This window comes from Mus pahari, chromosome 17 (assembly GCF_900095145.1).
Source record: "Mus pahari chromosome 17, PAHARI_EIJ_v1.1, whole genome shotgun sequence".
NCBI lineage: Eukaryota > Metazoa > Chordata > Mammalia > Rodentia > Muridae > Mus > Mus pahari.
In genome coordinates, this window is record NC_034606.1 from 51079690 (window position 1) to 51096401 (window position 16712).

At 53.1% G+C, this 16712-nt stretch overlaps 1 protein-coding gene across 4 annotated transcripts in view; it reads left to right on the top strand.

Annotated features, from left to right (window-relative positions):
- Gramd4 (GRAM domain containing 4) overlaps positions 1-16712 on the top strand; it is a 76389-nt gene that overhangs the window by 14077 nt on the left and 45600 nt on the right. The window lies entirely within an intron of this gene.

Here is a 16712-nt window from a genome sequence, read left to right on the forward strand (position 1 = left end):
TGTGTAGCCCTGGCTGTCCTGGAACTTACTTTGTAGACCAGGCTAGCCTCGAACTCAGAAATCCAGGATTAAAGGTGTGCACCATTTACTGTCTTTCATTTGTCTCATTCCTGCTGGTCTGCGTCTGTGCAGTTGTGAGAGCAGATGGCGACCCCCTTCCTGCCCTCTGAGGAGTGCACATAGGGCAGATGGAGGTGAACCCTGTTGCCTGGAGTGGTGGGGCAGGTCTTTAAGAGATTTGGGCTGGGTATGGTGGTACACGCCTTTAATTCTAGCACTCAGGAGGCAGAAGCAGGTGGATATATCTGTGAGTTCAAGGCCAGTCTGATCTACAGAGTGAGTTCTGGAACAGCTAAACAAGACAGAGAAACCCTGTCTTGACAAAAACAAAAACAAAAACAAGAAAGGAAGGAGGGAGGGAGGGAGGGAGAGAGAGAGAGAGAGAGAGAGAGAGAGAGAGAGAGAGAGAGAGAGATTGATTTGGGCCTGGGGAGATGGCCTAGTGGGTAGGGTAAGGTACTTGCCGTACAAGTGTAAGGATGGAGTTTGGACCTCTGCACCCACATAAATTTGAGAGGGTTTGGAACTCACCTGTGATTCCAGTGTACAGGAGGCGGAGACAGGCCCTCAAGCAAGCTGGATGACCAGACTAGCCAAATTGGTGAGCTCTGGGATCTGTTGAGAGACCCTACCTATACACATACAAGGCAGAGACATCAAAGAAGTCACCTAGAGTCAAGCTCTGGCCTCCTTCTGCAACATCACCTCCGCCATCCACAGCTTGTCTGGGGAGCCTGGTGCCTGCCTGGCATGCTTTTCTCCCTCCTGGCTGCCTCCACTCTCTGGTTCTTCCTGCTGGAGGAAGGCAAAGGTGTTCTCCTCAGATAGGGCTGGCTGGCTTAGGGAAGAGAAGCGTCTTTTAGACCGGGACAGGTGCAGAGGCCTGCAGGTAGAGGAGCCAGACATGTGCAGACGTACTTGGAGTAGATAGCTTGGGGCATAAGGGGGTAGGTGAGGGGTCAGCGGGAGGCTTCCAGGTCTCTTGGAGCTCCCAGCAGAGGATGAGATAGTCTCTGGGTCAGGGGAGACTCTGCAGGTAGCTCTAAGCAGGGCAGGTTTCTCAGAAGGCAAAACAGAGTTAGGCACAGGTCGGTAATCATGGGACAGAAGGCTGTAGCTCTTCTGATGACAGAATCCCCTGGGAACTTTTTCCCCTTAGGGGAAAGTTGAGACCCCCAAAATGTAGAGGGATAAGGGAGCCAGTCTGGGAGGGAGTAGGCAGGCTCCCAGGCTTCCCCACTTTGACCATCTTGTAGACTCCTGATGATGTGTGTAGACACCAGGGAGTCGGACCTTTCCGCGTGAACCTAGCTCTGCGCTCCGTTTTCCTGTGCCTGCCTGCTACAGGTAACAGAGCCACGGAACCGAGAAGGAAGAGATGCAGCGGTCTACGCTCCCCCAGCATCAGGCCCAGAAAGTGTCCCCTTCCCTGTGTTGAAGTGACCCAAGTTCACGGGAGAGCCTCTCTATTTCTGCAGCCGGAGCAAGCAGTCCAGGCGGCTTGAGTGTGTGTGGGGGGGTGGGTGGGGGGGTGGGGGGGTGTTCACTAACAGAGCCGCTTCCCAAAGCAAACGTGGCTTTCCACTCTGGCTTTCTGCTTTATGATTCTCCCTTTAAAGCCACATGAGACAGGGACACCCCCTGCAACATGCACACCTGCATGGCCCCCTCTTATGGAACACTGTTCTCTGAGTATAACAGCTATTATCTTCAGACAGTAGCAGGGATAACTTGCAAGAAACCCCTGAGGCAGGGCCCACCGACTGTTGGCATTCCTGTACAGAAGGGAGTGCGGAGACACTGGACCCTAGTTTCCAGCCACTCTCCTACGCTCCCCAGCCAGCCCTGAGTATGACCTTGCTCTAGTTGCATGTGGCCTTGGGGTCTGGGAAGGAGCTGTAGGATATTGAGACTGGAGGGGTAACTGTGGGGGTGGGGTTCCACCTATGCAGCTGTGGAGGTCACCATCCATGCTGAGTGGTGTTTGGGGGTCACCCATGTTCTGTGAGTGAGTCTAGTAAACACATTGGTTCATCAAGTTGGACACTGGTGGCATAGTACTTCGATCTGTCCCTGGGACTATATCTGGGGACAGACGTTTGTTTGTGTCTTCCCTAAAAAAAGTTCATTCAAACCCCGTCTTTATCATCCATGACCGTCTGTGAACCTGATATTCTGGACTAGTGGCCTTTAGGGACACTGGGGTCTCAAGGGAAGAGAATTATGGATTCTGAGAGGGGGTGGCTTCTGCTTTAGGCAGCTCAACCCTTGAGGGGGATTGGCCAGCCTCTGCCAGCCATGGGGGAACCCCCACTTCTTGTCCCATACCCCTGGCTTCTCCCAGAGCCCCTTCCCAGCCGTGAAGGGAATATCTGTGTCCTGTCAGGAGGCCAAGGCAGAAATATTTAGAGAATCACAAAGCTATACCACATGGCACAGTGGCTACCCTGTCTGCAAGATAAAGGGTTGAGAGACACATGATTCATTAGGGACCCGTGGGTATTTCATTCTGCATTCTGGGTTCTTCAGGTTCCTGGCTTGCAATTGATCCCTTTTTCACTACCTTCACCACCCCACTGCTCATCCAGGGGGTGAAGAAGGTGAATGTCAGGAGTGGGCACGAGCTGGCTGTGAGTTACACAGGAGGTTTCATTATGTCACCGTCCTGATGACAGCCTCCGTCCAGTAGCCTGCACATTGTGGAAGATGTTCCCTTCATGGACACTCATTGTCATGGTCCCAGGCTGGCACCTCGAGGGGAAGTCAGAGGCCACTACACTGAAGTTTCTCTCTGTTGTCTCTGCCCAGACTGATGAGGAGGAAGGATATGGCAGCCAGACTCAGCTCCTTGCTACCCTTCGGTGTGGAGGGACTTGAGCTGTGTTTTGGAAGGCCAGGGGATGCAGTTAGCTGAGTTAGGTGGCATCTCTGAGTCAGGCATCAGTTTCTGCAGGTGTACATGCGGCACGATGACAGCTGACACCTGGTCCAACCTGAAGTAGGACCATGGACATAGGACCCTGTGAAGCCTGACGTGGCTTTGTACCCGTGCCCTCTGTGGGTGGAGGCGGGTGCCTCTCTGGCTTTAGGGTATGTGTGTCCAGCCCTGCCTTTGGTCTTCTGTTTCAACTAACTGGCAGGCAGGAGGTTTTTAAGCCTCTGGAATTGGGAGGTGAGGGTTCTCTTTCATCCCGGGACCTTTCCCTCACGGTACCCCACCACCCCTCCGTGAAGTTCCCTTGCTTCACAGTTGACTCAGCTGCTGTCTGTCTGTCTGTCTGGTGGAAAAGCAGGAGCCTCCCTTCTCCACATTTCTTGTGAACCTGTTCATCCGGCCCAGCCAGGTCTTCACGCCTGCTTTCTTGAGACCTGCCCACCCCTGGGACTCAGGGCCAGACCTTTGAGCTCTGGGTCCTTGGCCTGGAGGACTGTGAAGTGGCTGTGCCGCGGGAGCTGTCACTGTCCCGTGAAGAGGGAAGGCCTCCGCCAGGCGCCAGGTGTGGCCTTGGAGGGGTGGTGTGATTGTGGAGGGAGACATGCCAGGAGGCACGGCCATGTATCAGTCGGACTTTCATGCTTCGGAGCTTGGATTTTCCCAGGGAGAGATCGGTCTTAGCCCCGAGGCCTGTGGACATGAGACAGTGCGGTGAGTTTGAGTGTTCGAGATCTCCTCCGCCCTTCTCCTGTTTTGAAAATCCTTTCAGCTGATATTCTTATTTTCATTAGGACAAAACAAGTGAACTATTTTTTTTTTATTTTAAAGATTTATTTATTTATTTTTTAAAATTTATTTATTATTCTACGTACACTGTAGCTGTCTTCAGAGACCCCAGAAGAGGGCATTGGATCTCATTACAGATGGTTGTGAGCCACCATGTGGTTGCCGGGATTTGAACTCAGGACCTCTGGAAGAGCAGTCAGTGCTCTTAACCACTGAGCCATCTCTCCAGCCCTATTTTTTTTTTTTTTTTAAATCTGAAGTTACTGTTTGCAACAACTTTACTTAACACAGGGCTCTGGCTGTCGTCACCTTTCAAAGCAGAGAGTGGTCTGTTCCGGTCAGATGCATTTATTGATTTTCAATTTAGTTTACCAGAGTTTCACCTGTGGTGGCCTTTTTCTGGTGAGACTTGGGTGACTCTTGAGATGTTTGGGCTTCTCTTGCTGCCCAAGTGGAGCTGAGGGATGAGTTTGTTGGAAGGAGGGGACAGTGGGGTGTGTGGAGAGAAAGCGGAGTGTGGAGGTGTTGGTCGCGGAGGGAAGAGAGGCTTACATTGGTTTTGGTCGGTGTGTTCTAATTGTAGAAGGTTCAGGACATGGTCCAGATGTTGCGGCCTGGATCTGGGAGAGGCTTTTTCCACCATTCCTTTGGAACTCTGCGACAGGATATGACATAGGCTTTGCCAGCTGTTGAGTCCTGGCTCATGGATGCTCTGGGTGTGTGTTGAGCTGTGTGGGGTCAGCTCTCGGCAAGGACCCGTTGCAAAAGCAAGGGAGCCCTCGACTGTAGACTAGGGGACCTTACGGTAAAACACGGCCTTGGTGCAGCTCTGAGCTCCTGGAGAGCGGGGATACCTGACCTGGATACAGGAGCCGAAAGTCAAGTCCACAGCTGTGTGGACTCAGGAGACTCGGGAGCTCTCGAGGTGATGCCCTTGTCAGCCCTGAGGACTTTTTCAGGCTGGGACTGGGGGAGGGGTGCATGGAAAATGCTGGGGACGGACATGGGGAGGTCAGGGTGTGGACTTAGCATCCGCTGAGGTGTTGTGATGTCAGGTCTGTGTGGTCCAAGACCTTAAGAGAATCCAGACCATGCAAGCAGGAGACCCTTGGAGAACTGTGCCCGTAGGGGCCCAGGGCAGGCATTTCTCCTGTTAAGCTGTGTGGGGGTGTGGGGCTGGGTACATTGGGAGCTGTGCACTCTGGGATACTGATGCAGAGCTGGCTGGCTGTTGGCTTTCCCATCTGGATATTCTCATTGTTAGAGAGTTAATATCGCCTGGAGTAGGGTTACCTGAGAACCCAAACTAGCCAGTGAACTTTGATCTTCTAAACAAGACTCTGTGCTTTGGGGAAGCCGGGAATGTACCACCCAACAGTCCCTTGCAGTAAAGTAGCCCCACCCACCTCTGGGTTATACCATCTTGGCTTTGCTGGAGAAAGGCACGGGTGGGCATCTCATAGGCCTTGCTTGGTAGGGACTCCCCATTGCGGGGCAGGGGGTTTCTTCTTGCCAGCAAGTTAGTGAGCCTCCCAGCTGTGTCTGGCCACCAGCGACCTTTCTCTCTGTCACCTGGACCTGGCCTGGGAAGCTTGCTGCTTGTGAAACAAGTGTCACCGAAGCCCTGACAGGAGAGGAGACAGTTTCAGAAGAGTTTGTCCCATGGCCACCCCTCACTTCTTTTCACGTCTGTGTGTGACAGGCATGTGGGAATGGGAGCCGGAGCTGATCTACACAGAAGACACAAAAGACTTGCACGCTACACTTAGCAAGGGAGAGGGGCCAAGGGACAAAGACCCAGGCTCAGGGCAGGAGGGGACCTTACATGCCATAATCCACAATTATTTTAAACTGGGGAATCTTTAATGCCCTCTTTCCTTTGGTTTGGATATGAGTTAACAACTCTGGCAGAACAGCAATGCCAGTGGCAACCCGGAATGCAGGGGTCTTTTTCCACACAACAGGGCCATCCGTTAGCCTGTCTCTGCCCAAGTATACATACATTCTGGCCTTTGCCTCAAAACTGTCTGTAAATGGGAAGATAACATGTACGGGGGTTTAGACTTTCTTGTCCCTCTTGTTAATTAACTCCGAACAAACCCATTGTTCTTTACCGAGTTCTATTTTCTAATTTTATTGGGATATAGGGAAACTGAGGCAGGGGATTTATGGACCAAAGCACCCTGTGACAGGCAATGGGGGGGGGGGCGAGGATCTGTGGATGTGTCCTGCCCCTTAGTCATAAAATATTCTCCTCAAAAGGTTTTGGAAATTGACTGTTTCATGCCAGTAAGTTACTTAAGGCTGGCCACAGCCAGGCCCTCCATCGTAGGCCCCCACCAGCAGTAACAGTTCTTTAAGTGGCTGCCCAGAGCTCTCACCTGGGGGCTGCATCCTGAGCCTGTCCAGCACATTCCTGATGGATATCATTGGTCTTCACTGAGGGGAGAATGCTGGATGTGGGGCCTTGGAGAGATGCATTGCACAGGCAGTAGGGAAGGGTGTACAAGGGAGCTCACTGCTGGAGAACAGATGTATTTGAGCAGGTCCTTGTGGCTAAGTGAACCCACACGGGAGTACAGGGGTACGAGCTCACACAGGTAAGCCATACAGGTGTGTAGGCCCACAAAGGCATGCAGGTACCTCTGGACTGCTGTGCGCTGAGGATAAGAGGTTTGCGTGAACCGTGGGAGTCAGGGAGGACTTCCTGGAAGAGAGGCCTTGCACAGGGAGGCAGGAAGAGGCAGGTGTGCATAGCAGGGGTCCTGGGACTAGTGCATGTTTGGAGACAGGACTTGTATGGGGCTGGCTGACAGTGTAACGTCAGTCTACTGTCGTGTGCGGATGGTGTGATGTTGACAATGACCAGAAGATGTCTGGAGGGGCCCCTTGCCCTACTGGGTCTCCACCCTTGCTCTTCATGTTGGGGAAGGCAAAGGCTCACGAGTACTGGCGGAAGGTCCACAGGGCCATGAGCCTGTGGTGATGAAGCCTGGATCCCTGACTAGGATCGGGGCACTGTCTCGTCTTGCTGGGGCTCTCTGTGTTCTGTTTCTTTGTAATGGGGTGATGGCTTCTACACTGGTTCTTAGCCAAAAGTCCGAGAAGCGATGAGGTAGTGACTTCTGTCAGGTAGATGCATGAGGATAAAGTTGGGTCGTTGAGGAACTCTGAGATGCCCCAGCTGTGTCTCGCCTTCCCAGCAGCCCTTATGCACAGTGACCTCTGGTCAGGGCAGGGAGGAACCTGCCCCTGACACGCTCCACCCCCTCAGTTTCTACGCTGGCATCATCTGGTTTTGCCCAAGCCACCTGCTGGCCTCCAGGCCAACGCCCACCCACCTTTGCCTTGCCTTGCCCCTGGGTACCAGCTTCTCCCAGGCTCTGCCTGTCAGTGGGTGTTGTGGACAGGGACCACTTGCCGAGCCATCTTGGGCTGTGTCCTTCTTAACAATACATTTACTGTGACATTTATACAAGGAGCCACCCACCAGCCTGGACTGTGACCTTCAGGTCCTCGCTAGGTTAGTGAGGCAGACTACAGACCCGATGTCCTACAAACTTAGAAATGAATCAAGGCTGTTTCTGGCTGTGACCAGAAAGGAAATGGGTGCTCTAGCTGGCCCTGTGATAGGAATGGTGTTCTGGGTCTCCTCTGACCTTCTCTTAAAGCGAGACTCTCCTGACCTGGCTCCTCTTCCAGATTATGCCTGGATATAGCTCCCTGTAGGACCTGCTTCGGTCCTCCAAGACTTGGTGGCAGGTCAGAGGTCACAGGCGGGCTGTCCACTGGTTGCCTGAGTCTGCCTTCCGCCCCCACCGCCTCCCACTCCTTCCTGCTTCGTCCCCACCTCCACCTTGGTTCCCTCACAGCCTTTGGGTGCTGAAGACATTCCAGGCTGCGTTCATGTGGGTTGTGTTGATGGCTGCCTCTCGTACCAGAAGTTAAAGCAAAAAAGACTTTAAAGATATTTATTAACTTACTGAGGAACGTCCATGACCGCCCCACTGCACGTCAGCATCCACAGCACACGCTCACTTAGAAAAATTACGACGAGGAGGACAGAGAAGAGGGGCACCTGCATCGCTGTAGCTCTCCACAGGGTCCGCTATGATGGGACAGCCCGAGGGTGCGCGTCGGTAGGTGCTTTGAGCAGAGGTTTGTGGACACCTCAGCCCTGACTGCTGATTCCATTCTCTTGTACGTGGATTCAGAGGTCAGCTCACTGGGTCTTTTCAGTCTTGGAGGGACTGACTGTCTTCCTGCTGCTCTCCGTGATCCCCTGTCGTTGTGACTGTGCACACACAACGCGTGTACACACGTACACTGCCACCACCAGCAGCAGCAGCACAACTGCCTGGAAACAGGCCCCTCAGTCCCTCCACTCGCCCTGCCTCGTTCCCAGGCTCACATCTTGGCGGGGGCCCCAGAAGGGGACTAGAGCAACAAGGCCAGATTCCATCTTCTACCATGTGATGGCTCTATCTTTCCTCCCTGATTCCTGTTTCTTCATCTCTTAAGAAAGGAAGGCCTCTGTAATCACTGTAGAAAGTTCCAGAGTTTTTTTCTTAGTGTGTGTCACGCCTGGAGACAGAGATGAGGAGCCAGGAATCCAGCTGCTGTCCAAGGGCTTCACTGAGGTGTGTCCTGGGAAGTGCCAAGCAGGTTGCTTGTCCTCAGGGGAGTGTGGCTGGCATTGAATCGTTGAAGGCTGGAGGGGCTAATTACCTGTGACCAACTCCTGCCACCTCTGCTGCAGTCGGACCAGAGCCTCCCAGATGAACCCTGAGCTGCCTGCTGGTTTCCATCTCCACAACCTGTGCTCATTTCCTGAGTCTTGACCACCGCCTTGTCCCCTCTCTGAGTCACAGGTCACTTGGCGCCCCACACTGTGCTTGGAATGAGATGATTCTTAATAAGATTGCCCTGCCATTTCCTCTCTGGTTTGTTCTGGTGAGAGGACACTGGCCACACTGCCTTCCCTGCATATCCACCAGCTGGCTTTTTACCTCGGTGGGGATGTCCTGGGCCGTCACTGTCTGTCCCTCAGGCTAGGGACACTTCTCCCTCCTGAGTCCAGCATTCACAGCTCCAGCAATATCACCCTCTCCTTATCAAGTATACCTAAAACCCATGTCTACAATCCTGGCACTCTGGAGGCTGCTGCAGGAGGATGACTGCTAGTTTGGAGCTAACCTGGGTACATAGTGAATTACAGGCCAGCCTTGGCTCCAGCATGAGATCTTGTCTCAAACAAGGATGATTTAAATAAATAAATAAATAGATAAATAAATAAATAAAAGCAGCATGCTTGGCACATAGTAGGTGCACCCAAAACACCTAATAGTGTCTTTAATGTTCCTGAGCAGTGGCCCACTCACACACTTCATCTTTACTGACTGGCTGGATATCCTCCCATGATACCCTCTCAGGCTGTAGCCCTCCCAGGAACATGTGTCTTCCTACCACCTTGCCCTTGGGCTACCCTGAAGACTCTGCCTTAAGACAGCTATGATCGCAACACACAGCTTTCAGATTGCCTGGGTTGTCGGCTTCAGTTGTACCCAGAGGGCTTTGCAACTTGCTTTTCAATTTTTCTCCTATCTATGGGACTTGAGAGTTTTTTGGTTTGGTTTGGTTTGGTTTTTGTTATTATGGTTTTGAGATAGGGTTTCTCTGTGTAACCCCGACTGTCCCGGAACTCACTCTGTAGCAGAGGCTGGCCTCTAACTCAGAGATTCACATCCCTCTGTCTCCTGAGCGCTGGGATTAAAGGTGTGAGCCACCACCCACCTGGCTGAGACTTGAGTTTTAAAGCAGTGGCTTACAAGTGAGGGGTGCCGAAGGGTCAGGGTCGAGGGCTGCCAGGCTGGCAGGAACCATCTCCCTGGCGAATACTGGTTTAGTCATAAAATATTTGATAGCAGTTGTCCTGTGCTGGCAGTGCCAGTCGGTACACATTCAGGGCTTATCCGATCAGTGTGAGAGTCTCAGGCATGGCCTCTGATGTCAGCTGAGCCAAGCTAAGAAAACTGGAAGTGACTGGAGGGAAGGAACCTGGTTTGGTAGCTCATGGGCTCTTCTGCTGGGAAGCTATTTAAAGCCAGAGTCAGGTTCAATTAGGGATTCACTGGACTTTTTCTGAACTCCCCCCTGGCTCACCTGGTGGGAGCTTTTATGTCCGGTTGTATATGAAGAGACACGGACAAACCTCTATCCATCCCAGATAGGGCCCGGACAGTAAACTAAAGAAATGATTGCGCACAGGTCTAGCGTAGTGAACCAGTGAATCTATTGGGGTTCCTTACAGAAGACTCAAAGCCATCCGCATCCCTGAAAAGCCCACCTCAGCACGGTGATGACTCAGATCAAAAGCTGGGAACTCCTTGTGTGGTGCAGACAGCTTGGCCAGTCGAAAAGTCTCCACTCCTGTTGCTTTTCTGGGCCTTGTGTGTGAAGCCTTTTAACTTTTGAACTCTGTAAGTAAGTTTGATTAGCTTCGGATCTCAGGGACCTCCCCCTACCCTTGCAGGAGGGAGTGCTTCAAATTCACCACATACCCGGGGAGTTCCATGCTGTGAAGCCGGCCAGGCCCGCCAGCCACTGGATCCAGTTTTCCTGTTAGTGTGCCCTGGGAACATGGAAAAGCCTATGCAGAGGTCTCCTCGTGGTAGCACTTGATCCGGTGTCCTTGTAGGCCTCATTGATGATCAGGTGCCTGACAGACATATGCTTGCCACCAGGCGTAGAAGAGCCAGCTGATCTCTGAGAAGGCACTGGTCAATCCTAGGTAGACTTGCCTCTGACTGAACTCTCAAGTGACTGTCCTGTTTTGAGCTGATGTAGATCTTATGACATCTTCTGTACTGTATGCTTGGTTGGGAGAACAAGGGACGGCCCTGGCCACTGCTGGGCACTGTGACCATTCATTCCACAGCTGGTTTTCCTCTCTGTGCCCATAGCTGATGAGGATCTTGTAGGTTCTCTTGCCTCTCGGGTGGGATACGACGGTGAGTGGCAGTGTGTGAGTTCTTACTGGATTCCTCTGTCTCTGGGTGGCCTGGATTTATGTAGTTCCCACCTGGCCCCGCTCCTTTCCTAGCGGGTGTGACGTGTTCCCCGGGCCTCCGAAAGCAGAGCCCTAGTGCTGGCCATGGGGCTGAGGTTCATGCAGGCCTGTCCAACCATTTAATGGGTCAGTAACTCCCAGGACTCGTGTGGGAGTTTCTCTTCACAGATGCAGTGATCTAGGACGGAAGGTATGTGCAGCTACCTGTTTTGGCCGGGTTTTTAAATACTTGTTGGCACATAACCATGCCTGTTGGCATTGCGACAGGCAGTTGGACAGGGACTAGATGGCCCCCGTCCCACCTGGCCAGTGGGCTTCCCATAGCACCATCTGCGGAGCCCTGTTCCCGCAGCAGGCTGCGTGCTTTCAGATCAAGGACGGTGCCACATTCTGCTTCCTGGAATGTGGGCTGGGGCCATGGCAGGGAGACAGGTTGTATCCAGGAACTGCAGAGGGCTTCTCCTTGCCGACGTCCCATTGGTTCCAACTGTCCTGGTTGCTTTGAGGATGGCTGGAGTTGGGGAAAGAGTGTTTTGCCAGTGAGGAGTTCTTACGTGGGTTTCCCATTGCTGAACGTAGTCACTTATGTAATAGAGGTTTTGCTCAGTTACCTGCTGGAATACAGGATTTTCCCTGCAAGCTTTGTTTTCTGAAATGAAGCTGTGTGTGGCTACTCTGTTAGATCCCCACTCAGTCTCAAAGGCAGAGGGACCTGCGGGCTACATTACACTGGGAAGGGTGTCTGGGCTCGGAGTTCTGTGTGTGTTGCTGCTGTCTTAACTCTTACCCTGCCTGCCTTCCCAGGCCTCATTTCCCCCAGCTATCAGTCAGATCAGCATGGTGGCCGGAACTAAGGGAGCTCTGGTATGTGTTGCGGGTGGGATGGGGATGGGTGGTTGGGGAGCTTGTTCCATTCCTCATGGATTAAGGAAGGGACCAACAAATGAGATGCTGGCCTTCTGACTTGAGGATAGAAGTCCTGGAGTGACTGTGCTTGTCAACAACATTCCAACTGTGACTGCTTTGCTGACATTGCCAGGGAGGGTTGTGTTCACTGCAGGTTGGAGGAAGGAGGTTCAGGAACTGTAGGGGCCTGGGGGAGGTGCCAGGATCTCTAAGTGTGCTGTAGTCCCAACGTCATGGTGCATCTGATTGGGGTTCTGTGGAGTGAGCCTGGACAGAAGCCAGGTCACCTGGAGATGGCCTTCGTGTGTGCAGGGTTTGAATATTGTCCTGGAGGCCAGGACTGGTTGGCTCTAGGAACTCACTCCAGTCTTAACCCTGAAGAGCTACTGAGGGACCCAGTGACAGAATGCAGAGGGTTTCCCGCAGGAGGGGACAAAGACCTTGGTGGCTTGTGACTGGCTGGAGAAGCTTTGCTTCCTTAAAGTGGCCCCCTGCTCCCTGTCTTCAAACACAGTTATATTTTTGAGTGTCAGAGTCCCTCTGCCCTGATGCCTGGTCTGTGTCTCCCCCCACTTCCTCCCCACTGAGGCTGCTCGGAAGCTCCTGGAGACACTTAGGGTAGTCTCAGAACCACCTCTTCTCTCTTCCATCCCCTGCTAGATGGGAGGGCCACCATAGTGCCCAGTGGCTCCGTGACGGAGATTTACGGGAGCGAAAGATACTTGTGTCTTCTTCTGGAAAGTAGATATTTATCTTTGCTACTTACTGTGCCTACTGCTGGCCAGACCTGGTGCTGGGTCCTTCTGGTGCTGGGTCCTTCCGGTGCTGGGTCAGGTTACCCCCTACGGCCATGTGAGTTAGGGACTCGCTATATCTTTTAGCAGAAGAACCCAGGGCATGGAGAAGTCATGTGACTGAAATCACACAGCCAAGGTTGCGGGCTTGAGGCTGTCCCTGCCACCATACCACATGGCTGGGGCCAATCCAGTGGAAGGTGATCAAACCTAGCTCCTGTTTCCCTGCCGCTAGGGTATTTGCAGATGTGGCCCTGCCCCTACATTGGCACTGGAGGCACAGGATGGTAAGATTCATCCCAGATCCTCAAGAAGTGGCATGACCTGCCTTAGCTACTTTTCATTTTCTGTGACAAACGCCACGATCAAAGGAAATGTTGTATTTGGGGCTCCTGGTTTTAGAGGTTTGGTTCATGAGCATCACGGTGGGGGACATGGCAGCAGGCAGGCAGGATGGTCTTGAAGCAGGAGCTGACGGCATACATTTTGATCCCAGGTAGTGAGAGCTAACTGTGAATGGTGTGTGTGTGTGTATGTGTGTGTGTGTGTGTGTGTGTGTTGTTTTGTTTTGGGTGTTTTGTTTTGTTTTGTTTTGAGACAGGGTCTCACTATGTAGCTCTGTCTGTCCTGGAACTCAGTATGTAAACCAGGCTGACTTTGAACTCAAAGAGATCCCAAGTGCTGGCATTAAAGTCATGCACCATCAACCCTCTATGGTATGGGCTTTTAAAATCTCAACCCCTGCCCACAGTGACATATCTCCTACAACACAGCGAGCTTAACATTTAAGGCCCCCAATCAGATGCATCAGTTGTCCAGGTTACAGGACCATGGTGTGGACCTAGGGTGCAGGAGGTGGCTCTCAGATGAACTAGAGCTTGGGTAGACCTGGACACTCTCAGGTCTGAGCCAACATCCCAGACCTGGTGCTGCAGTGACAGTGGCCAGGGGCAAATGGGAGTGAATGGACAGGATCTTGGGTAACACCGTAGGCCCTGGGGATGCTTATTGGTCTAGGGAGACAGGTTGGTTGGTAGCTGTGTATGTGTGTGTGTGTTGGGGTGCTTGTGTCTGCCACTGCAAAAGCAGTTAGCAAGGCGTAGGTAGGGTTGGGATACGGATTGGAACCTGTGTCTCCTGCTTCACCCCATTCACCATGCAGAGTCTTGGAATCCACTGTCGCTCCAACCCCTCCCTTCCAGCTGCTGTCCAGCTCTTCTGGAGAGGCATAGACGAATATCTGCTCACCCCAGATAAGCCACCAACAACACATCAAAATAACAGTTTCACCAAAGTCCAATCTGGTGAACCAAGGAGTTTATTGGTCTTACTTGGAGAGTGAGGGGGAGGGGCGCTGCCTGCAAGGGTATGTGGGTGACCTTCAAGGGGACATGTCACCAAAAAGTATCCATGAGCCGGAAGCTTGAATACAAGCAGAGGCATTGTGTGCTTGGTCTTATCATTGCTTTCTTATTTCTTTTTTTAAAAAAAATTATAAGTGTTTTTACCTGTATAGATATCCATTCACCCTGTCCCTTCAGTGCCTCTAGAAGCCAGAAGAGGGCGTTAGATCCTCCCAGGACTGCAGTTACAGTGTGGGTGTTAGGAATTGAATCCAGCAAAGATGGATGGCTGTTTCTCCATGGCTGCATAGGAGTCTTCCTCAGTTAAGCTTCCTTACTTTGTATACGCCGCCACAGACTACAGGATCATGTGCTTGGACGTGAATCCCTTAGAGAGACGGAATCACTAGAGATGTGTGCAGGGAGGGTCACTCAAGTGACCCTCTCCACCCTCTTCAGAGAGGGAAGGTGAGCAGAGGGTCTCTTGCAAGTCGTCCCAGCCGCTCTGCCGAAGATGATAATGGCGACTCCACCCAGGGGACAGTGTTTCACAACATCTTCTGATGTGGCCGCCCGACCATGGGAAGTCTAACCCCCTTCATGTCCTCGAGGCTTAGGGGCCACCTTCCCAAGAAGACAGACTTGGCCAAGGGCCAGGCCGCTCAGTTTTGCTTGGCAGCTGGGGACCCCTGGGATTGTGAGGCAGGAGCAGGGGTTAGCATCCAATGGGAAAGAGGATGTGGCTTATCTGGGGATCTGTGGGAGAGCTACTGATGAGGAAGGCTGAAGACTGCAGCTGTGCCTCAGCTTGTGGGTCGTGGGTTACAGACCGGTGTGCCTCCTAAGTCCGACTTTGAATTCAGAGAGGAGTTTTCAGCTGCAGGAAGGTGAGCCAGTGCTGTCCCCGGGCCAAGGGCTAAGGCTGCCAGCTGCTTTTTTGCTTTTTTTTTTTTTTTTTTTTAAGTCTTGAGCTTGGAAAGGGAAATAAAGCCCTTTGTGGTTCCCAGGTCCGGGGTTTCTCACACACTGCCTCCTTTGTGTGTCTGGGAGCCATTCAGCTGGCTTTCCAGCACGGTGTGCAATGGCACTCCAGGGCACATTTGCAGAAAGGGGCCGGGAGACTGGCAGCAGGCCACCTGAGCTGGGGGAGCCTGGAGAGCGGAGAGCACCCACTGTCCTGCCCTGTGAGGGCCTACAGATCCCAGATCATCAAAACCTGGGTAGCAGGCACCATTCACTCGGAGCCTTTGGTGCCACATCAGCTCTGAGGCTGGCAGTCACTGTGTCCTTGACCAGTTGTAGCTGGGGCTGTGTTTAAGCAAGCCTCCTTGCAGACAGAGGTGCAGTGATGGTCCAGCCGACAGCACAGCTGATGGCGTGGTGGATTGTACTCGTCTGCGTGTCTGTCCCCTGCCCGTGTCTGTGACTTACTGCGGGGCACTGAGTTCCAGTAGCACCTGCACATATTGGCGCTGTCTTGATCCAGAGAGAAAGACATACTCCCCTCCATGTTAGTTAGTCAAGGCAGCAGAGTCTGGGATAGTCCAGGGAGATGTCTGAGGAGGCGCGCAGCGCCCACGTGAGGACCCGGTGGCACCAAGGGAACCAGCACAGGGATCCCATCTCAGGAAGGGTCACCACACAGACCTTGACAGCACAGGGGGAAAAGCTGTGAGGTAGCTACAGAGAGTTCTGGCGGGGGTGGGGCGGGGTACTGGGGTGTACAGGGCTCCCACGGATGCAGGGGAAGGACCTGCTGTGGGGATAGCAGCCAGGCTACAGTCTGAAGAGTCACTTCTTTCCATGGCCTGGGGACAGTGGTCAGTTGGACACGGGGAGGCAGCAGGCAAGGCTCAGTCGGCTTGGTGGGCGATGCTCCCGCTTTCAGCATGGAGGCCCAACCCTGGAGCGTGGGGAGCCCCAGGCAGCCTTGGCCCAGGCCTCCTCTCTGTAAGTCAGGTTGTGTGGAGTTGAACAGTGTCCTCCGAGTTCATGTTCATCTGGAAATAGGGTCTTTGCACCTCTTGTTGACATGTGGTCACCCTGGGGAGGGTAAGACAAGGTTCCAGCCAGCAGGGGATGCCGATGTGGGCGTGGCAGATGTCAGTCCCTGGGGCATGTTTGCAGGGAAAGTCAGAAGCTATCTCTGGGAGCTTAGGTTTTGGTCCTTCCCCTCTGAAGCTTGAAGAGTTCACCTTTTTGAGGGTCCTAAGGGGGCCCAAAGGAGAGCAGTGGGACCAGGAGGAGACCCCCCTGGTTCCCCTTACTTGGGGGGAATCTATACATCCTGGGTTTCCCTTCAGTGTCCGTGTAAACAGCTCAACAGGACTGCGGAGCTGGGCAGGAGACGGAGCTTGAACTCCCATGGTAGTCGGCCTCCCATGCTTCCATCCGGGTGGGGGCAGACTGGGCTGCCTTTGTTCTCCCTTCTCAACTGCTTGCTGAAGCTTAATGGGGAAGCTGGCCCCGGTTCTGAGGAGCCGCAGAATCTTAGACAGGGGAACCCTCTTGAGGGAACCCTCGGAGAGCCAAGAGCTCCATGTAAAAGCATGCTTCCTACTTAGCTCAGCCTGTAGGTAGCCTGTGCCCACCCCGGGGACGTGTGCTCCTGCATGCAGGCGCCCATTGCCTCGGCATCTTGGCAGTTCCCCCACCCTCCTGTTCTGCAGTCTCTAGCATCAGGAACAGGGCTGGCCATTCCCAGAACAAAGGGAGTCAGTATCAGGTTGGGAGAGACCTCTACCTGCTTTGGTTTTCCTTCCTTCCTTCCTTCCTTCCTTCCTTCCTTCCTTCCTTCCTTCCTTCCTTCCTTCCTTCCT